This window comes from Xiphophorus couchianus, chromosome 20 (genome assembly GCF_001444195.1).
Source record: "Xiphophorus couchianus chromosome 20, X_couchianus-1.0, whole genome shotgun sequence".
NCBI classification, from domain to species: domain Eukaryota; kingdom Metazoa; phylum Chordata; class Actinopteri; order Cyprinodontiformes; family Poeciliidae; genus Xiphophorus; species Xiphophorus couchianus.
The window spans coordinates 20,443,605-20,465,394 of NC_040247.1; the positions used below are offsets into that span (position 1 = coordinate 20,443,605).

The following is a 21,790-nucleotide window of genomic DNA, read 5'->3' on the forward strand; positions in this document are numbered from 1 at the left end:
TCTTAGACATGCCACCTGATTGTAGATGCAGTTATTTACATAGTCCCTGTTGGTCTGAAAAATACATTCACACAGAACCATGCCTTGTGTATGTTATCAGTATGTTTTGTTTAAAATGTTTGGTTTTCCATAATCTGTACAAATCTCAGGTGTTTGCGGAACACTTAAGGTTTCATAGACTTTTCCGTTTTGGCTTTATTCTGAAGAAATTATGACGTGGTGTAATCTGTGGTGCGTGACGTTACATGTGTCTTAATTTTAAAATCACTGTGCTTTGACATTAAAATCTCAGAATTTGACAGAAAATATATATTCCTTCGATGATTATTCTTTTCTCTTTTGCAAACCTCTAAAACAAAGACATTTGGTTGTAGATAAGGCTATAATATATCATTTTTATCATATATATATATATATATATATATATATATATATATGGATATATACAGTATATATATATATATATTGTTTTTTTATTTTATTTTTTTTTTTTTCTTTGCATTTTCAGACCTGGAAAATACTGAAACCAAATTCCATGCGTTTTTAGCATGAATCCTGTTAACAGGACAAAACAGGTCTGGAAAGATTAAATCTCTTTCCCACCGAGCAAATGTAAAGATGTAAATGTTCTCTGTTTGCTTGGTTTCCCTCACTTATTATTCAGTTTCATCGTGTCACAAATCTCCAAAATGAACTCTTAAGTAAAATAATAATAAAAAAAGCTACAACAAAATCATGGTTAATTATGAACGACTTGCGCTTAAACTTAAAATAGCAATGTGGAAACCGACTTTCAGTAAGAAAGTTAAAAGAAATTACAGTCGTAATCCTTCTTCATCTTTGAGTCAACAGCCACTTGAACGGTTAATCCTTCAGCCATGAACACACTGCTTTTTTTTCCTTCTTAAAGTAGAGAATATATTTTTGACAGTTTACTTTCAACGAGATGAGTTTTATTAATGTTTAAAGAAAAAAACCCTCTCATTTATACCTTCACATCTTTGATTTTATTTTTTTTGTTGTTGTTTTTGAATACTTTCAGCCAAAAGCAGCTGCTTGTTAGATTCACACACCAGCTGGCTGGACAGTAGATTACCAGCTCACAAGCCCAGTAAAGCGAACTCTGTAGCGAAGAAGTGTGTGTTAAAATAGCTTGGCTGGGTCTCCTTGATTATTCTCTTCCAACAAAAAGCCACAATGAGCAGCGAGTACTGATGAACACATTCTCTAAGTGTGGCTTCGCCTTTGTTTTCATTTCGGGGTGTGTGTGTTTGTGTGTGCGGTGTCTTGACGTGGAGCAGCTGGGACAGTAAACATGTTTATGAGAGACTAATAGAAAACACGTGGTGATTGGCTGTCGGACGACCAGCGATACAAACTCAGACAATTGTACAGATGTTAATGTCTGAGTGGAAGCCACAGATCATAGCAACATCATTCAAACCTGTTTTGCACATCTAGACACCTTACAAACACACATTTCAATTGATCGTGGAAGGAAGGAGGCAGGTGGGAAAAATCTGTTAACAAGACAACTGCTTGTTGCATGATCCACAAAATCATGGCTTTTGAAGGAAAGCCAGGAGTCGGACATGTAAAGTTAAAGATAGCATGTTACTCCATAGTGAACCATGAAGGTGACACCATCATACAGTGAGGATACTTTCCTTGGCTGGGACAGGGAAGCCAATCAGACCCGATGAAGATTCAGGGCAATGGATAAAAAAGAAGAAGAAAAAACTATTAAACAGTCGAAAAGACTGGAGATGGGCAAAGAGGTTCATGTTTGACCCAAAGATTCAGCCAGAGCTGCAGCAGAGTCATGTCTGAAAATGGCACGGTCAAGTCGTGACACAAGTCCAGTTGAGAATAGCAAGACTGGAAAACTGCTGTCTGGCTAAGATGGTTGATCTTGGACCTTTATGTAAAGACGAAAGGTCAAAACTGTGCCAAACGAAGAAGCTGCACTCCATCAAAGATATACAGACCTAATACAAATCACGCCAAACTTTTGTGATTTGTGTTCGTAGAACATATTGGAAACCTTGAAACCTTCCCACTCCTACGATCAGGCATTACTTTATGTTGATCCCAGTCCTTCTTTTGCTGTTGTAACATGACAAGATATGCGGTTTCAAGGCTGATGGGTATTCTTGCAAAACATTGTGAACTAAATGGGACTTTGCTTCTGGAGCAGAGCAAACATTTTTACCCAGATCACGTTTTGTTGTTTTCCTTGTTTTACTTCTAACCACAGTGCGCTGTTGTCTTTGCACAACCACAGAGCCAACAGTGGTGTGTTTGTGTGCTCCGTCTTCCCACTTTGTCCCTATTTGTAAACACGCATGCTCATGTGTGCAGCAAACTGGGTGTGGGGACATCTGAGTGTGTTTGTGAATATTTGGATAATTTCTGCTGTGTGAAGCATTCCCACACTGACTTTGTTTATTTGTATAGCTGCATGCATGTGTGTGTGTATGCGTGTGTGTTGGATTTGACTCTTGAGGCACTGTGGGGATTTTGTGGGCCTTGTTTGTAAACATCAACAGCTGTAAGTTTTATTTTATTGTAGCTTTATTTTACGACATTATTCCCAGATGGCGAAAGCTCGCTGCCTTTTTTGTTGTGTTTTTTTTTCTTTTTTCTTCCTTCTTTTGCTTTGGCACCACACACATCCTGCTCTCCGTAAACTCGTGCTCACTGCCTTGCTGGCTTTTGTTTTCTTCTGGAAGTAAACAACAGTGTTTCAGGTCTGACGGAACCGGCAAACTCCCACCGGCTCCTTGCTGAAGCCCAAAATCCAGCGTCGAGCAGATCAGAAATGAGTTATTGGAGTTGGTGATGAGAACGTTTTTTTTCCTCGTTTATACCAGCTCTGTGACACTGTGGGCGAGCACTCCCATATTTCTCTTTAATTAAGCCCGGAAAAACCTTGTAGTACAGCCAACCCGGCTCATGTAGCCACTTATGTTTTAATTTAATTACCTGTCCACTTTGATAATTATTCCCCCTGATTAACAGGGAAAGAAGGGTTCCTAAATGGAATGGAGGATAGGTTAGAGGGCCACATTGTGTTCTCCTTCTTTCACCAGAAATGAGCAAGAAGGAGGACATTTAATTCCAATGCTCTGTAATGTTCTTTTTTTTTTTTTTACTACTAGTTTCCCATTTGGTCATATCAGAGACACCAGTACACTGTTTTACCCTGTTTATAACAACCAAGGAAGGTAGAAAAAGAAAGCAAGTAATCAACAATGTGAAGCAAATCTTGGGTTTGCAGGCAAACATAAATGATTTAGTATGTCTCAGAACAAAAAGCACAAGAATTACTCGGTTGCTCTGTTGCAGCTTAACAAGCTACAGGGTTCCTACACATTTTTCACATAAAATTTCCAAACTTTTCCAGACTCGGCCCTCCAGAGTGCTCTGACTTTTACGGTCACTGTAAAATATAAAATACTAATGTTCACCATGAATTTATGCTAGATGATTCTGTAGTGGGCAGGTTTAAAAAAATGTGACCTGAAAAAAGCTGGAAGGAAGGAAGGAAAGAAAGACAGAAGAACAAAGGAAAGCAAGGTGGGGAGAACGCTTGAGAGGAAGGAGAGATGAACACAAGGATAGAGGGGTGGTAGGTCACAAGGAAAAAAGGAAGGGAATGGAGAACAGAATCAAAGGAAGGAGGGATAGACACTGCAATGTAAAAAAGTAAGGAAAGAGAAGGAGAGAGAAGGTCACAAATAAGAATAGAAATGTTCAAGGAAGGAAAAAAGAAAAGTCACAAAACAATGAGAGAAGAATGACGCAAGCAAGGAAACACAAAGGATGGAAAAAACACATCAAATGAAGAACGGAACACATGACAAACAAAAGAACAACACAAGGGAGAAAGAGTAAGAAAAGAAAGGTAGGACAAACACAATGCTCACAGAAGAGAATGAAAGAAAGCATGACAGAAAGAACTGGAGGTGGGTCTGAAGGATAAAAGGACAAACAGCAAAAGGGACACAAGGTGGGTAAGAAGTAAGTGCACAATCAAGGAAGGAAGTAAAGAAAGGAAGGAAACCAGTACATTAGCAGCAAAGGAAGGAAGGACATAATATTTAGACATGGGGATCAGGAATAAAGTCAAAAAATAAAAATATTTTCCACACTCTTTACTTTTTCCCAAAGATATCCAAACCTGAAATATACGGAAATTATATTAAATACTTTTTCTTAGGTTTTGTGCACACCTGTAAGTTACCTTTTTAATATGCAGTTTGCTTTTTTTTTTTTCAGATAACACTTAAAAAGTGTTCCATCCTGAGAAAAACGACTTTGAAAAGCGTCGCTCCTCAGTTTCCCACATTAACACCCATCAATTCTGCAGAGACTTACCGGAGACGTACGACAAAGTCCCCGCCGGCAAAATCTGTCAGGCTCACAGGGAAAGACAGCAGCGAGGTAAGTAAGAAAGGAGTAAAGGAGCTCCCAGACACTCAGATATTCACACCCAAACATCTGCACACACACACACACACACTTTTTTTTCTTTTCCTCAATGATATTGATCACACTAATGAACATGTTGTGATTTACTGCAGCAGCGGCTCATTGTTGGGTGGCGCTGCGGTGGATTGCCATCATCTTCTAAAACTAAATGCTTTAAATAGAGGAAAGACAGAAGGGCAAATTCTCATTTAAAAGCCTGAGCAAATATATATATATATATATATTTTTTTTTTCCAGGACCTTCTTTGGATTTATGGTTCGTTTTTCCTTTCATTTTGCAGCGACAGGTATGATGTAATTTCCAAAATTCATCAGTAATCTTCACACTGATGTGGTGTCAATTAGTAAATGAATGTGGAGGCGAGAAACAGCGCAGTGATAATTTAGCAAAAGGAGTTGTCCAGCTTCCAAAATACATAAAGGACAGACTGAGGTAGGCAGACAGTAAAACTTTATCTAATCACTATATAACTGTCTAAACCAAAGCAGGTGTATCACAAGAAAAAGGGGAGGCGGGGGTAGATCCACTTAAATTTTATATTTTATTTGTGCAATTGAGCATTTCTTCTGCTGGCATAAATCTTTCTAGAATAAATCCATGCTATTCAGCATTAAAAATAAAAGTTATTTCTCAATAAATGTGCCAAAGCTAAGAGCAGTCTTAGTTATAAGCAAACTTTGCAAGTGCTTATAAGCTCGCTGCTGGCCTGGGGATCCTAAAAAAAAAAGCCTCACAGTTTGAACGTCACAGTGGCTCACATGACCAATGTTACAACTCCAGGTTATTGTGATTTAAAAAGAAATGACATCATGATAAATGATTTCAGTACTTTTTCCACCTTTGATTTGGAGAGTATGATTTTATGAAGCCTCAACTGAGAGGTAAACATTTTTTTTTATTTTTTATTTTAATAAGAAAACATTCCTACAAAAACCTGTCTGCATGTTTATTCACAAACTTAAATTAACAATTTACTGAATTTTGATTTACAGCATTTAGTCTTTTCACACCCCATTATTGTGAATCTCACTAACCTGAAATAACGTCTAGCTGTCCTAAAAGGATTTCCCTGAGATTTGCTCATTCGCATTACTTATGCTCACCTTGTAACATGGTGGTGGCAGCACTATGCCCTGGGATTACATTTACATAGAGTATTAAACATGTTTTCTCTGCAGATGAAGAGAGATTTAAGTTTTTATTATTACATCAAGTCCAAGCTTGCTTCCAAACTAACACAACAATGGCTTAAGCAGAAGAAAATGAAAGTTTTACAACAGAAAGTCCAGAGCTAAACCTGCCAGAAACTCAGTGACTAAAGAGCGCCGTGAACATGATATGCCTTCACAGAGAACCGAACCGACGCTTTCAAGGTCCTTCAAGTCGAGGTCTTTTTCCAGTCAGTAAATATTACTAATTGAAGATGTGGCGTACTTTTCACTGTTTCCATAGAAGACTGAATGCAATAGGTGAGTAAAAAGGTGCTTCAAAGAAGTCATTAGTTTAGGGTAAGCATTGACTAAATTGAATTGTGGACGCGGTTTCCAAATGTCAGGTTTAAAAAAAAAAGAAAGATTTTTTTTAAACACCCGTGTTTAATTACAATTGTGATCTATTGTGGATTCTCAGAATTATGTTTTTAAGGAATGATTTCTGTCTGTTTCTTCCTACCAGCAGAGCCTGAGCAGTCTGGAGCCATTTGGTCCAACTTTCATTTTTAATGGATTTTATTAAATAGGTCAGCAATTTTTACCACTTAGCTGGCACACACACACACACACACAAAAATAATTGAATAAAGCTGGTAAAATAACTACATACTCTACAGCAGATATACTGTAGATATACAGCAGTCCTGGAGGGCCACTGTCCTGCAACTTTTAGATGTGCCTCTGCTGCTCCACACCTGAATAGAATAATTAGGTCATTAGCAAGGCTGGGGAGAACTTATCTACACAATAAGGAGGCAATTAAGCCATTTGATTCTGGTGTTTTGTACCTGTGGCACATCTAAAAACTGCAGGACAGCGGCCCTTGAGGACTGGAGTTTGATACCTTCTACAGTTCTACAGTGTGGCCAAGTTGTCCTTGTATTTTGATAAATAAATAAAGTGAGAGATTATGTGTTAAATGCAGCTTGGAAATAAGATCTGCATAATAAGGATGGTCAGCAACACTGTGGTTGCTGGTGGGCTTAACTCAGACCAGGACATTTTACAGCCAGTGAGCAGTCCAGCCCTGGACATTTCCTGGACATGACCACAGTGGTCAGCTGAAAATAAAAAATATGAATATTCATATATTGTTTATATATATATATATATATATATATATATATATATATATATATATATATATATATACATACAGTTTCCTTGTGCTAAGTAGAGAGACTAGTGTAAAATGTAAAGTTTTATCAAGTCTTAACAACATGCTGGACTTTTAAATCAGGCATGAATAATGTAATTACATCAATGTAATGTAAACATCAGTTGGTATGCAGTATTTATTTCAGATGGTCATAAATACACATTTTGGACACCAATAAGTTCTCCAGACTATTGGATTGATTCTCACAGATGGCAGTGTTGAAGACGGTTTGCATGCAGATCCTTCTAGAGTCGCTTTTTCAAAAAAGGAACCAGTGACAAACATTCACTAGCTGTAGATAAAGCACATGCTGGCTCAGTCAGCTGAACTACATCTAATATTAAAATTATAATAATGCAATAAAGAAAAAACTAACTCTACCACAGAGTGTTTTTCGGTATATTTTTGGAGAAGGTTTGAATTAACTCAGTTTGTAAACATTTAATATTGTGTTCTTGTTTACTGTTTTAGTTGCCTTTTAAAATTATTCCTCCCTCTTAATGGCCATTAAAGTTAAATGCAAATGGACATGTTAGCTCAGTGAAAATGTTTAGCAACTTTTAGAACAGCCAGTAGCTAGTTTGTCAGGTCTCACCTTAATTCAGTTCAGTTTATCTATAAAGTTCCAGTTGACAAAATATGGCACCTCATTCAAGATGAAGCCAACCAATACAATCAAAGTATTACAGTAGATTGAAATATTCATAATTAATGGCAGTGCAGTCAAGTTCAGCGTGTGAAAAGTTTTCTGTCAAAGGACATTTATAAATTACTTGTAATAAATATCATTACTGGCAGGCAATAAAAATAACTTTGAATGTAATATGAAAAATATTTTTGGAATAACGGAACCCAGGTAATAATCCTGCACTCAGCAACTAATATAGTTACTGATGGGGCCCTTTGGGGAACTACCCACCCACAGCTTAGAAGTGGGCCCCCAAATAAAATGTAGTAAAGGATCTTCAAACAAGCTTGGGCCGGCCCTGGGAAACTTCTGGAATATTTCAGTAATTGTATGGACTCTAAATTTAGGTTAGCGTTATTAGTCTATGTCTACATAAACATATTGTTTATTTGTTTTTTTTAGAAATAATTGTTTGAGACTTTTAAAAGGCAAAAAATGGTGAGCAAGGACTGAGCAGCAGAGCTGATTGGCTTGACTGTGCTTTGTTTCTGGCGGTTTCTGGGCTCATAATTTGTGCAGGCCAACATCTGTTGCTCTCTGCCTCCACAATAGCACAACTCAGCAAGGATGCAAAGCAGGTCAAAAGATCAGTGCCTTCCCCTCATCTACACACACACACACCCGCACATACACAATAGGAGAGCGACAGAGAGCCAGCTTTCCTCAAACGCTGTGCGCCACGACTTTGCGCACGTGCTTTACAGGCATTACGGTAGCGCAGCAAACTGTCCCCCAGCCACACACACACTTCACACACACACGCGCGCTCAGCCCAAGTGATTCAACCCTGATTTCCAAGCGAACAAGCGAGCAACAAGACAGGATGCCAAAAAGTGCAGACCAGAGGGGAGGTTTTACGCGCTGATCGGGCTTCTTCGAGAAGAAAGCCGGCGGAAGAAGGTGCAGCAAGTGAAGAAGACGAAAGAAAGACGCGTTGTTTCTCCCGCTGCAACTTGCGCTCAGTGCCAGAGTTTTTAGCGGCAGTATTGTTCCGACTTCACTCCAGAGGGGCCACTCCGAGGAGAGAGGACGCACACAAAAGGGGGGAATAGGAAAAGGGACTTAACGAGCACGCTTTTTCTCCGCTTAAAGAAGTAATGGTCTTAAGACCCTAGATTTCTCTGTCTCTCGCTCTCTTTTCCTCTCTATTGTTCCCCCCCCCCAATTTATGCCCGATACATTTTTTAATTTTTTCGCGTCCCGTCGGCTTGTGCGCCCCCCCCTTGTTTGTCGCCGTGAAGAAAGAGTGTGGACGCGCCGGGGTCTGAGGAGCAGAAGCGGGCTGTCCACATGGTCCAACCGCTGGCGTGAAAGTTGACTTCTTCAGAAACCCAGAGAACAGGTTGATGCATTATCTCTGCACTTTTACTTTTTCGCTATTCCTTCCTTCCTCCCTCCCTTCCTTCTTTCTTTCTTTCCGCGCTTCCATTGAAACTCTGATACACAACTTTTTTCCCCCCACATACTCTGTTTGTGAAGTTTATTCGTACAGTTGTACCATTAGAGTAAATATAACACATGGGACACGATCATGATTTCCTATTTTGTCATGTTTCCCCTTTTTTTTTCTGTCACAGCTTCATTCCAACTTTCACTATTTCTCACCCGAAACTTTAAAAAATCCCTTTTCTTTGAGCCACTTGTTGTGATCTGTTTTCATTCGCAGAAAGATTATCGCAGTATTAAGTTTGCTACTTTTATAAAGATAAGAAACGATTTGTTAAGATTTGTTTTGAAATGTCTTACTTCGTTGCTATAAACAAGTTTTTTTTTTCTAAAAAAAAAAAAAAAAAGAGAGAACATTTATTAACGCGATGTTTCTTGGCCACCTTCTGCTTGAAGCTTTTCCTTCAGAGACAACAAAAACTTTTCTCTTTGTCATAGAAGCAACTAAAATGTCGAGATCTAATTTGAGGAAGGCAACTTAAATAAAAAAAAAAAAAGAAAAGATTTCCTAACAGTTGTGATAAATTTACTCGAAGCTTTAGTGATTTCATGGCATTTGTTTTACACAAATGCCACAAACGCGTTTTTCGTTTTTAAGTTTCAACCTTTTTTTCAAAAAAAATATTTTTAAAATTTTGCTAATAATTAAACTACGACTATTAAAATTATAGAAAAGGACTTAGATCCCCTGCCTGGAGATAAAAGGGCTCTTGTCTTGAGGAGGGAGGGGAAAAAAGCTTTTCGAGTTGACATGGTCAATAGGTTTGGGGGAACAATACTTTCTTTTCAAAACATTCTGACTTTTGAAACTAGAGTCGCTCTGTGAGACCTCACCGAGGTTTGATGTGTCCGCGCTGCTTCCTTCATTTCTATTTCGTTATTATGATCTGCTGGATTGGACATTAAAAAAACCAAACAAACAAACAGCAAAAAAATCTCGTATTTTAGAGGTTGGAAGCAAGAAAAGTTATAAAACAGTATTAATATGAATTGCAAATATTCAGGGCTTCATATAGGATTTAGTCTAGTGTAATAAACCGAAGCTCAATCAGCTTGACTATATAAATGATAGTAACTTTAATAATAATAATAATAAAAATAATAATAAAACACCTAGTTTAGGATAAAACGGAGAGTGCATTGTCAGATTTGATGCTGCTCCAGATGAGTCTTTGTCTCAGTGTGGAGACTAGAGTCCAATCTCTGCAAGTTTTGCCTCAAAGTAGGCCTCCACCACCACTGGCGAATTCATTTCTCAAAAAGAAAAGAAGAAGAAAAAAGACGTGTCTGCATTAAAACTGATGTTGCAGTGACGTTCTTTTTTTTTTGTATCGTACCTGTTCAAATGAAAAGCAGCAACATTAAGTTAATAAAGAAAAGTTGATTTTATCTCATTAAAATACAAATTATGAAATAAAACCAGCCAGCAGATCCCTGCGCGTCAGCTGCACAAAAAAAAAAAAAAAAAAAAAAAGGTGGGGGGGGGGGGGGATAGAAATGAAATGACAATTAATTGCTGTTAGTTGTCTGTCAGTCACAGAAAAGCTTACAGGCCGTGTGAGTGCAACACCCTGACACGGGCATTATTGCCCTGTGATTGATGGGCGCGGGGGCATTTGGCATAATTAATTTTATTTACTGTGTCCTCTCTGCGCTGTTGTGCCCCCTCCCCAGCCGTCCTCGACCCCCCACCTCCCTCTCACTGCACCCCCTTCCCAGCCTCGCCACCACCATCGCCAACCTCCTTGTTCTCTGTGGCGGCATTTTCGCGACGTGATGACACACTTTTAATTGCGGTTTAATAGAAGATCCAGCGGGAATGAAAAAAAAAAGGCTCTTCATCATATTTTATGACCTTGCCACAGTTCTGGAGTCAAACAGGCAGGCAGTTTTTCCTTTTTTGCGGTGGCGCAAAGCCCCAGGTGCGCACTTCATTTGTTAAAAAACAAAACAAAAAAAACTTACCAGAGTTTAATCCATCAAGTTTTTATTTTGCGTGAAAAATCTGCGCAGAGTTACTTTTCAGGTTTTTGGCCTTCTTCAACTCTTGCTGCTATTTTTAAAATATTTTTTTAAAATGGACATTTTTCACTCGCCTACTCAAAATTAGTTTGTGATTTTATGTTTTTCAGCACAGTTTTGAAGAATTGGGCAGTGAAATAATTAAATGAATTTGGTGCTAGGAAAAATATAAATACATGCTCCACAGTCAAGAATAATTGCACAAATGCTCTCTTAAAATTTGAAGCAGATCCACTAAATATGTTGAATGGAAATAATACTTTTTAATTGTTATTTTTTATTATTATTTTTTAAATATGTGACCTCCACAACTTTAATTTTTTTCTTATCAGGCTGCAATTTTGTCTCAATTTAAAAAGTCTTTATCTTTCCTTCTTACAAAAAAACACTTTATGTTCTTTGTATATTTATGTTTGCAATAAGCTGACTGATGATAATTACTGATCTGCTGAAGAAGGAGCTTTCCATTTCCAGTGTAAAAGCAGCAACATGAGCAGGATGAAGTCATTGTGAAGTGGCTGTAGTGTGAGGTGTTGCATTTCCGATACACTAAGTAATTATTTGAAAGGGAAAAGTGTAAAAGTGGAAGGAGCTGAAGGTGTCTGAGACACACTGACTCTCCCTGCCTGCTGCCGGCCATTGTCTGCATTTCCAACATATTTCCATCTGACTTGCTTCAACACTTTCCCCTCTTTGCTTTATTTTCCCCTTCTCCTCAGCAGCTTGTGTGTCTTTTGTACGTCCTGTTTTATATCATTTCGTATTTGAATTCCTCCTCTTCTCCAGACTCCCATCAGATTCACATGATTGTTTCTGCGATTGCACATTGCTTAAATGGTGATTTCTCTCTCTCTCTTTTAAAATTTTTTTTTTATAATGGTCCTGGAGTATGTGGAGTAGTAGTGCGTGCACAGTGGGGTGTGACTGGAGCCGTGTAGGAAAACTGTCTAGAGAGACAGGCAATAATAATGAATCTCATGCGCTCTAAAACCCCTTCAATAGGATTAAAAGCCACCGACGTGATTGTATTATTCCATAAACTCTCTCACAGAGTCCTTACCTCCAGCATGAGTACATGTGAAGGTACATGTGGAACAGTGTATGCATCTCAGTGTGTAGGCGTGTGTATGTGTGTGTGTAATGCTTTTTTTCCCCCTCCTCAATCTACCTGTCCTGCTTGAGTGAAAATGGACAGTGTTTGAGGTTTTTAAATGTCCTGCGCGTTGGAAGCGCGTCGACCGCCCAGCGCTGTCTGTCTCTGCATCTCTGATGCTCTCTTCATTAAAACCCTCTCCCGTCATCCCAAACCCACAAGTCTGAGTGGGCTTTTTGCTCCAAAGTGATGTTGAAGAGCGTAAATATACCGCAACAGCTATACATGTAGGGTTTGACCCGTGATAGATTTACTCCTGTTGGAACACTCAGATGTTCAAAAGCTAAAACGCTTAATATCTTCGTATCCATTCATTTGGGTTTTGAGGAAAAAGCCAAACTGAAAATGTTCCTAGGCTGGAATTTTAAATGTTGGTCCTGAGGCTAATGAACTATAAGGAAGGAGGATGTGTGGCTTCCCCCCCCCCATTTGTATTGACTTAAAATCCCATCAAATGCAACATAAATGCAATTATATATTTCTTTATGAATTGCAAATGGAAAAAAATGAATGATTGTTTAGAAGTTTGGATTGCTTTGTGACTGACTGACTGCACAGTGAAACTGCCGTCGCATTGCTTCAAACTGAGGCCTGATTATACATGTGGTTCTAATTGAACCTGTTATTGAGGAGAAGCTGAGGGGCCGAAAACGTGTGTGTCTGTCTCATAATAAATCCCACACATTTTTTTCCAAGATTAGATGTGTTTTCTCGCGGCGGGTCATGCGGCGGTGCCGTACCGTAGAGTTGCTGTGTGCAGCAGACGGGGGAGAAAATTCTTTTAAGTGTTTTTTATTTTATTTTATTTTTTTGTATTTTATTTTATAATAATATGATGTAAAAATGCTCTGATCTATCAGTCAGGGATCAAATTGAACCAATCTTTCCTAGATTGACTCTGGTCGCTAATCAGGAAATCAAAAAACTATTTGGTGTTTTTTCCCTTCAATCAGAACTAAAACTCATCCCCCTATTTTTGATACATTTTTTGAGTTTAATAAAAACCTGCAAACTTTTAATTTGTTTCTTAATAATCTCTGGGTTTCAAAACTATTACCCTTGTCAGATTTATCTCTTTCGGTATCACACTCTTATGGAAAAAAAAAAAAATCTTAATTGACAAAGAAAAAAAAAACCTGAAATTGGTATCAGCCAGGAAAGGTGACTGAATCATCTCTACTTATTTGGACCAGTTATTGCAACTTGACAATGTTCTATAGCCAGTGGTCATTAACACATCTCCACATCTAAGATGAGACATTTCCAAAGTTATTTTTTTTCTTCTTCATTTTTCAGTAATGCAGGCATTTCGCTGACTTTATCAGAGCTCAGCCCCATTACCAGCTGATGGATGTGGGAAGAAGTGACCCAATAGCTCAGAGCGGAAGAGACCGTTTCCTATGGGTGTGGAGGGGTTGGCTCGGGGTTACAGGCAGAGATAGAAAATATAAGGGGGAAAACCTGCCCGACGTGAAGGAAACAACTGTGTGAGAGTTCCATGCCTGGGTTGTCGTGGCCGAGGAAGCATTAGATCAGCCTCTCCGGAGTGCCGCTTGGCACCTGAGAGTTAGAGCTGGAAGGAAAGAGAGGGGAGGGGGGACTGTGGAGTCTGGAGGACTGAAAGCGGAGTGTGAAGAGAGGCAGTCGGAGCGCAGTTTGATTTCAGAGTCATGGCAGATCAAGAGGTCATTGGCGCAGATCGGGTAGAGCACTCAAGACGGTCAATGTGGGCTGGAGAGTGAAGAATGAAGCTGAGAGGACGCCTGTTGTGTTCAAGCGGAGCATCTTCCCGAAAAGCTCTTCTCGTTCATTGTGTCCTCCCGCTAACTTTGCATTGCTTCTGACAGCTATATTTGTGTTATGGATTTTCCTTCAGTCTGTCCTGTCTTCCTTTTCTTTTCTTCCTTGCCTCCCTCTCTCAGTTACTCCCCCAGTCAGCCTCCCTCCCCCCTCACCGCCACCCTTTGACCTTTTGTAAGCACTTCATCAGAGAGCCGTTGGTGTTTTCTAAAGCCCCGCGACAAACTGACAGGGCAGCCGTCAATCGAGCGCGGCGGCGGAGAGCCTCCCCTCTGAACAACAATGTGCTCAAACTTTCTGCAGCTTCGCTTTAATGTGCATTGAAGGGATGGCTGCGAAGGAAGTGTTTGGTGACAGCTGTGAGGCGCGACACTGTGAGTGTGGCGCACCCAGTGCCCGCGCGTCGCGCAGATTTCACGAAACGCCCGATTGAGTGGAGAAGCAATGCACGGCTCTCGAGCGCTCGTTTGTATGTTAAAAATCTCCAGAGTGGACATGATAGAGGGACAATTAAGAGACTCATCCAAGAGTATGTAGTATCTCATGAATTCAGATGCAGATTTCTCCTCTCATCTGTCTGCATGTTTGATTCCTGAAGTTCAACTCCAAAAAAGTTAAGCAGATTTATTTTTTTTGGTATTTTTCGATATCTCCTGTTACACTGAAATATTTGGATTTCTTTAACTGGGTAGAGCGTAGATTAACATACGATGATAGGAAATTAGCCTTGCTGCGTTTCCCCCTGTTTCTGTACTGAGGAGGTAATAACCATTTAAATGCATCTCATTATGTTTTCTAATCCGCAAAGTATCGAGATGCTGGCTAACACAGGCGAAAGTGAGGCTGGAGCACTGCTCTTTTATGGTATTAGTATTTGTGGTATTAGTTCCAGGGGACATGGGATGCCTACTTAAGCTATTAGCATGTGAGGCGCCCGCAGGATGATCCATCCCCCTGACAGGACGAGCTGTTAGCCAGTGTTAAACCACATCACAATGGGCTGCCGGGGTTGACGGATTGACAGAGCTCCAGAGCACCACTCGCCTGGGCCGCCGCCTTCCTTCCTTCCATCCACAGCTACATAACATCTTGAAGATTTATTCACTTACGGCGAGAGCAGAGCTGGGGTAAAAATACTTTCTCAAAACTAAAATACTTTGAGTGGATGAATTGGAAAACAGTAGAAGACAAAATGGTTCATGTTTCTTACACCTTCGGTCCTCATTTTCTTCCTTTTTAGTCTGCTTTGCCCCTAAAAAGAAGTGACTTGGTGGCTCTGCCCAATAGGGTTCAGATGTAATGGCTTTTGTTGGGATGATCGGAGCTCCAGTTGCCACAGATAGGTTGCTTCCAGATGCATTGGACTGAATGCGTAGATATTGTGTTGTTTAATGTAGCCTTATGGTAATTGTGTGTGTGTATATTCAGCAGAGTAAAAGTGATGATTTGTGCTTTATTAACTCAGCTGGCTGTGCTTTTCAGAGTCAAAACATTTCCACATTTGACTTTGAAATCCTTGCAAATGAGGGAAAAATCTTGCTCTCTTCCTCAAGCCAGCTAACCAGCAGTGGGCTTAACCAGGTAGCGATGGGGCTTCATTGAGCTACTTAAAGCTTCATAAGACTGTAGAAAGCTTTCTGGGATCTCATTAACCATATTTTTAACGAATAAACCAGTATGATGTAAACTGAATCTTGTAAAACTGAAACTCTTTTGAACCTTTGTCCCTTATTTGTAAAATTTATGGCTAAAACTTTCACTTGAAAGAAAATCAAGGGAAATCTGCCATTTCTCTCAGTGATGGTAAAATGCGTGATTATATGAAAGAAAAGAGAACGTGGCTACACAGATATCCAGTTCCTGCAGAAACAGCTGGACATATGAACTGCTATAAAATGAGGGAAAACTAAAGTTTCCACCAGGAAGGCTGACTTGTACCACCATTTCCATTAGGAAAGTTTTACTTTAAACGGTCGTACATTGCTAAAATGTGGAACTAAATGACAAAGAGAGAACATGGCTACAGAGACTTTCAACTCCTGCAGTGTGCTGGGGTCTCCGTCATTTTCTCTGACGTCTCTTTTTTTGTTTTGTTTTGAAGCCATAACCTTTTAAGATTGAAATTCCCCCGATACTGACCCACGTCTTGCAACCAACAGTGATCAACCATCCTTCATTATTCCTTCCTTGAACACAGTCCCCTAAGTTATGTTTTTTTTAGACAAACATCAGCGGTAACAAAGAGACTGATCAGAAAGCACAAGTGTTGTTCTTCTTAGCGATTAAATTTCTCCAAATCAAACCAAAATAAAGTTTTCCAGGCAGGCTGAGGCAGCAGTGTGGGTAGAGTAGTAGCAGCTCGTGCCGGTTTATCGGCGAGCATTGAGACTCCGAGTGTGTATGCAAGCACACAGGCACGCACACTTGTGTGCGGTGGGCATTGTTGACCAAGAGACATCTGCCACTAGATTATTCCCAGCTGTTATCTGAATAATTGTGTATCCCCCACCCGACACCTCCCTCCTGCCTCCACAACACTCCTCCCGCTCCTCCTTTGCTTGCTGCCTTCTTTGCCCCCACGTCGTTGGTTCCACCACCTGATGAGACAGAGAGTGATGGGTCTCTTCTTTAGATGCCTCACTCCCCTCTTTCTTTTTTTTTTCTTCATAAGTATGTGAGCTTTCGTGCGTGCGTGCGCAGAGTGCATGTATCTGCGGAGCCTCCCGGTCACCGGTCGTTGTCTGACATTTGTAGAAGGATTTGAGTGCCTCCTTCCACCACTCCTCCCTCCCCACCCCTGTGGCTCTCGGGGAAATAAAAGTAGCCTAATCCTGCCAGATCAAGACTGCTGTCCACCACAGCTTTACCAGCCTGTGAATTAGAGCCAGCTCTCATGTTCCTGGGGAAGGAGAAAGGGGCGAGCGAGGAGGTGGGTGTGTTTGCGCTGGCCTGACTGCTGGCCTGTGAAGCAGCGTTAACTGTTTGCTGGCAGGATATTGGGCAAAGAAGTGCAACTAAAACCAAAAGGAAACCATGTAAAATAGGGGAAAAGGCATATCATGTTGTTCATGTACAGTTTAGGTTTCTTGGCCATCAAGTTTTCAAATAAAAAAAAATAAATAATATAATTGTTTTTATATTACTGAAACAAATATAAAAACTAATGCAATTTTTGATTTTTCTGTTCTTTCACTTCCCCCCTCTATATCTACAAAGCCACACACAAGAAAGACACAATTTTGCTTCTTTCGTGAACTGATTTTTACACGTGGCAATTATATGAGCTGGAAATTTGCATATATTTTCTATTTGTTCTTTTGGTCTTATTTTTTTATTTTACTTTCAGTATTTTAAGATAAATGTTTGCAACATTCATAAGGCTTGCCAGCCTTCCCCCGGCCTGCAGAGTTTCCTTCAGTCCTGCTTCGGGGTTGAATAGAAAAACCTTTTTTTCCCCTGTTGGAGTTCCAATAGTCACTCAGTGTGAAGGACTCCACACTTGCTGCTTCCCTTTTCTCTCCCTAGCTTCTTATTGTGTTGCACTTTTTACTATCCACCCACCCCCAATGGAGGTCTTCTTGTTTTGTTTTTTTCCCCCCTCGTCTTCTCATCTTTCCCGAGTATTGTGTTTCCTCTACAATCTTCCTTACATCCAAGATCTTTGTATTGTCTCCCCTCCAACAGTTGCTTCTTCTGCTTAGGCCATGTTTCAGCCAGATTAAATGGTGAATTGGATTAAATCAAACCAATGTTTGATTTAATCCAATTAAATAGAGTGAATGAAAAGTAAATACTTTGTTGTAAGGAAAAATGGCAACAACAAAAAACAACCTTGTGAAATAAATTACAAAAAAAAAAAACAGATTTTAGATTTTCATATAGATTTAAATTGATTTGTTCAGTTCAAAATTTTTTCTTGCATTGTCTATAAATCTATCTCAAGCAAGAAGCTTTAATTGTAATTTTGATAAGTTACAAATTAAGTTTTGGACATTTTAAAATGATTGAAATATGCTTTATGCTACAGAGTGAGACACCTGCTTGTCCCTGGACCACATATCGTTTTCTTTCTATTTTATCTTACTCAGAAAAATAAATAGCAGTGATGGGCTTTGATACTTTACCTTAGACACGATGACCATTGGTGCCTTTTGTGACTGGAAATATTTCCAAAATGAGACACAATCTTTTCTGTACGCAAAAGGAAAGGGCAGTGGCCATTTTTTAAGCCAGCTGCCTAGCAGTGGGTGTCAACAAGTGGGGGATGGGGAAGCGCTGTTCTCTTCTGCTCCATGAAGCTGGATAAAAAAGCTCTGTCTCCCCGGCATGTTCTCTGTCATCGTTCAAAAAGTGGGCTTTTGATTTTTAAACATGCAAATGGTATGACAGAGAATCTTTTGTGGACCTCTAATCAATTTTGCAGCTGAAGATCTGATGCTATGACAAACAACAAAAGTTCTGGGGACAAATAATGAAAAAATTCTTCATGATCTACTGGTTACTGGGTTATTAGATAAGCCGATGCCAAAAATGCTCATTTGCTCACTGAAGGTCAGAGCTGCAGTGTGCAACCTGTAGCTCTAATCGGCAACTTCTGCTGCGGCAGGTTTCCATTGTCTAAAGGTCAGTCGGGGACCGTGCATTAGCCTCGGAAAGTTGTTAGCATAAACGAGGGAGGGGACCGGGGGAGGAACCAAGGACTAAAGTACAAAAAAAAAAGAAAAGAAACGAGGACAGGACACAGACAGGAGGGGAGGGTGAGTGGCAATGAAACCCCCGGCATGCTTTGTGGTGTCAGGCATGTGTACGGCTTCTGGGGGGCTTTATGCGAAGTTTGCCTGCAAAAACCTGACTGAAGGCTGGCTGGGTTTGGTTCTGAGCAGCTCCCTTGTAGCAGGGTGGTGGTGGTGGTGGGGGTCGGTTTTCTCAGTGAGTGGGTGGAAAAGGGAAGTGAGAATGCAAAAGAAAAGACAGAGCAGTGCATAAGACAGCAGGCATGCCATCGCAGTTGTCCGTTGCACCAGGACAACGGACAACTGCGATGGCAGTCACTGATCTAAGAAACACAACTCCTGACTAAAGTCTCCGTCTTTTTTGTGTCCTTTTTCCGTCTCCCTTGCTTTTCGCTTTGCTACTTTCTCTTCCTTCAGCGTCCCACAGCTCTACGCTGCCCTTTAGAGTGCTTACTATTGACGTACAGTCGTGCATTAAAGGAACACAGGCTGAGCCTATTTGCAGGTAATGAGAAAAGGGGGGCCTGCGCTGTATTGTAACTTGTTTGACCTCTGATGGTGGGGTCAAGTTCATCCTAAAGGGACTGTAATTCTCTCCCCTCTCAGCTGAAACACATGACAGTACTCCAGAGGGAGAGTGAACAGAGAGCGGGGCTGGATCTTCTTCATCACAAATTTGACATTATTTCTTAGCCCCTTTCTCCGCTTGCTCCCCTTCCTCTTCCTCGTCCCCCTCTCTTCCCACAGGGTTAATTGAAGGGGAAATTGATAGTTCTGTGCGGTAATTGTGGCCTTGAGAATTCTCTGTCTCCCACAGAGAGAGACGAGGGCCGCAGTAGCAGACACAGCGATGCGCTGCAAGAGAAAACCAGAGAGAAAAATATGAGTGAGAGAAGCAGATGGAAAGAAAAATTGAGAAACTCGAACGGAGCGACCCCCCCCCCTCCTCGTCCCGACGCCCCCGTCCCACCGCTGCCTCCCAGCTGGAGGTTTGATTGGTTGATGAGGGCGCGGGGCTGGTTGGCTGATGAACTGAGATTTCTGCGCAACTTTCCAAGCCAGGCTCTGATAATCATTCAATTCATTATCCAATCAGCGAGACTTGCAACGCGACTTTTTTTCCCCCCTCACTCACTGATTCTCCCTTTGACCCTCCCACCCCCCTTCTCCTTCCAATCCTCCCATTGCTCCCCAAGGAGTCTGGGATGGACAGATGAGCGGAGTGCGCCATCTCAGTTCGGTTCTGCTCCGCTGCATGCTGAAGCAGAGAGAGACTTATAATCCACCAATGCCAACGGTGACTGGACGCTATGCCTCAAATGTTTCTCTCTCTCTCTCTCCTTCAGGAGGGGCTTCTCTTTTCTGGGGGCAGAGCTATGTAATTAGTCTCTTTCCAGAAATAGAAAACTAGTTTTTCTACAGACATTTTGTGATGTCACCAGACATGAGCTCGTGTGAGTTTCTTACTGCGTGAGAATCTTTGAGTAAAATTAGCGTGTTTTTTATTTATTTATTTTAAATATACAGCTAAGGTCAAAATTATTTTTACCCCTGGAAGATGTGGATTTTAAAATGATCTTAATAAGAACAAGAACTTGAGAGAGTTATCTTTCAAAAAACATGAAAAAACATAATTAAACCATGTTTAAGGAGTATTTTTTTTAAAAGTTGGTTTGTATTTACAGTTTAATAGAAATGGCATGTTAGAAATATTTATCACAACCTATTCCAATATTTAAAGTAAAAATCTTTGATATAAATGCTGATAAGCTATTTGTGTTTGTTTCACTGGTATTTTATTTTTGATGATGAACTCTTTGAGGTTGTATGGCTTCCTTACCATCATCCTAGTCTTCAGCACAGTTTGTAGATTTTCTAATAGACTCAAATCATGGCTCAGTATTACCAGTATTTCTTAATATTAAAACAAAGAAGCAAAAATTATTCCAGCACCTTCAAAAATAATATTTTTTTCTAATATTATTTATGTTATCTATTAGAGTTTGGCAATCAAATGATAGCAATATATATATCACAATATTTTTTCTTTCTCTATGGACAATATACTAAAAAGATCCAATGGTAGTAAGAATTGCTCCGTGCTTGATCACACAAAATTTGGTTGACAGAGACGACACAGTACCTTTTTGTGCAGCTTTTTAAATTTGTTTTAAGTTGTTTTTGGCTCTAGTGACCCTTATCTGACTGTGATCTGATAGGCAAGCAGGCTGTGAGGGAGGGGCAAGGCATGTGGCAAAGGTCACCAGGCCGGAACTCGAACATGTGATAATCACGTCGAGGACTCAGGCCTCCATAGATGAGTCGCGCACTGTAACCCGGCGCCATCGCCGCACCCAGCTGCAGGTTCTTCAGCTAAAATGCAGTGTCTCAAAGGAAGAGAAGACGTAAGACATCGTTGACAAGAAGGACCCAAATAGCTCAGTCATGCTGAAGTATTTAGGCTATTTAAGGTTTTGGTTTAAAACCAAAACCAAAGTGTGTACTGAAAATTGTGTCGGGCGTATGTTCAGACCAATTTGGGGAATGCCACGATCTGTTTTACCACCCAAACCAGTGTCATCTGCCGGAGCACACATAATGTAAAACATTACGGTCCTAGATGAGAGTGAGTGCTATGTGCTACAAAAAGAAAAATGCCTGTACAGTGTTACTATCTGATCCAGCACAGCACAGATTGACAGCACTAAATGCTCCCCTAATTGGAATTAGATTTTTTCTGAGAAATGAAAATGTTTATCTCAGTTTTAAAATTTTTTATCTTTTAAAGTTGGTTAAATTTCCACTGAGGATAAGAAAATAAATGTCTTTTTCCAGAACAAGATTATATTATTACAGTATATTGCTTTTTCCCCTTGTTCCTTAGTTTTGCTTATTTTGTCTTTTTATATTTCTTTTTTTGTTGTTTATTCTTAAGAATAGCAATTTTAAAATGAGCTAATCCAAAGAGAGATTTTGAGAACTTACATTTTAATGCCTTCATTTATTTGACATCAACAAAAGAATATGTCAGTTTTTGTTCTGTTGTCCTGTAATGCTCAAAGGTTTTATTTTGAAATATGCCT

At 40.0% G+C, this 21,790-nt stretch overlaps 1 protein-coding gene across 4 annotated transcripts in view; it reads left to right on the top strand.

Annotated features, from left to right (window-relative positions):
- The first annotated feature begins 4,423 nt into the window (after window positions 1-4,423).
- The window catches only part of foxp4 (forkhead box P4), a 113,785-nt gene continuing 96,418 nt past the window's right edge, over window positions 4,424-21,790 (top strand). For 2 of the 4 annotated variants that reach the window (XM_028002117.1, XM_028002119.1), the window contains exon 1: window positions 8,285-8,895. The gene's annotated coding sequence lies outside the window, so the exon portion shown is untranslated. Of the gene's footprint in view, window positions 4,447-8,282; window positions 8,896-21,790 lie in introns of those variants that run through there. The other 2 variants (XM_028002118.1, XM_028002120.1) reach the window with 2 other exon arrangements.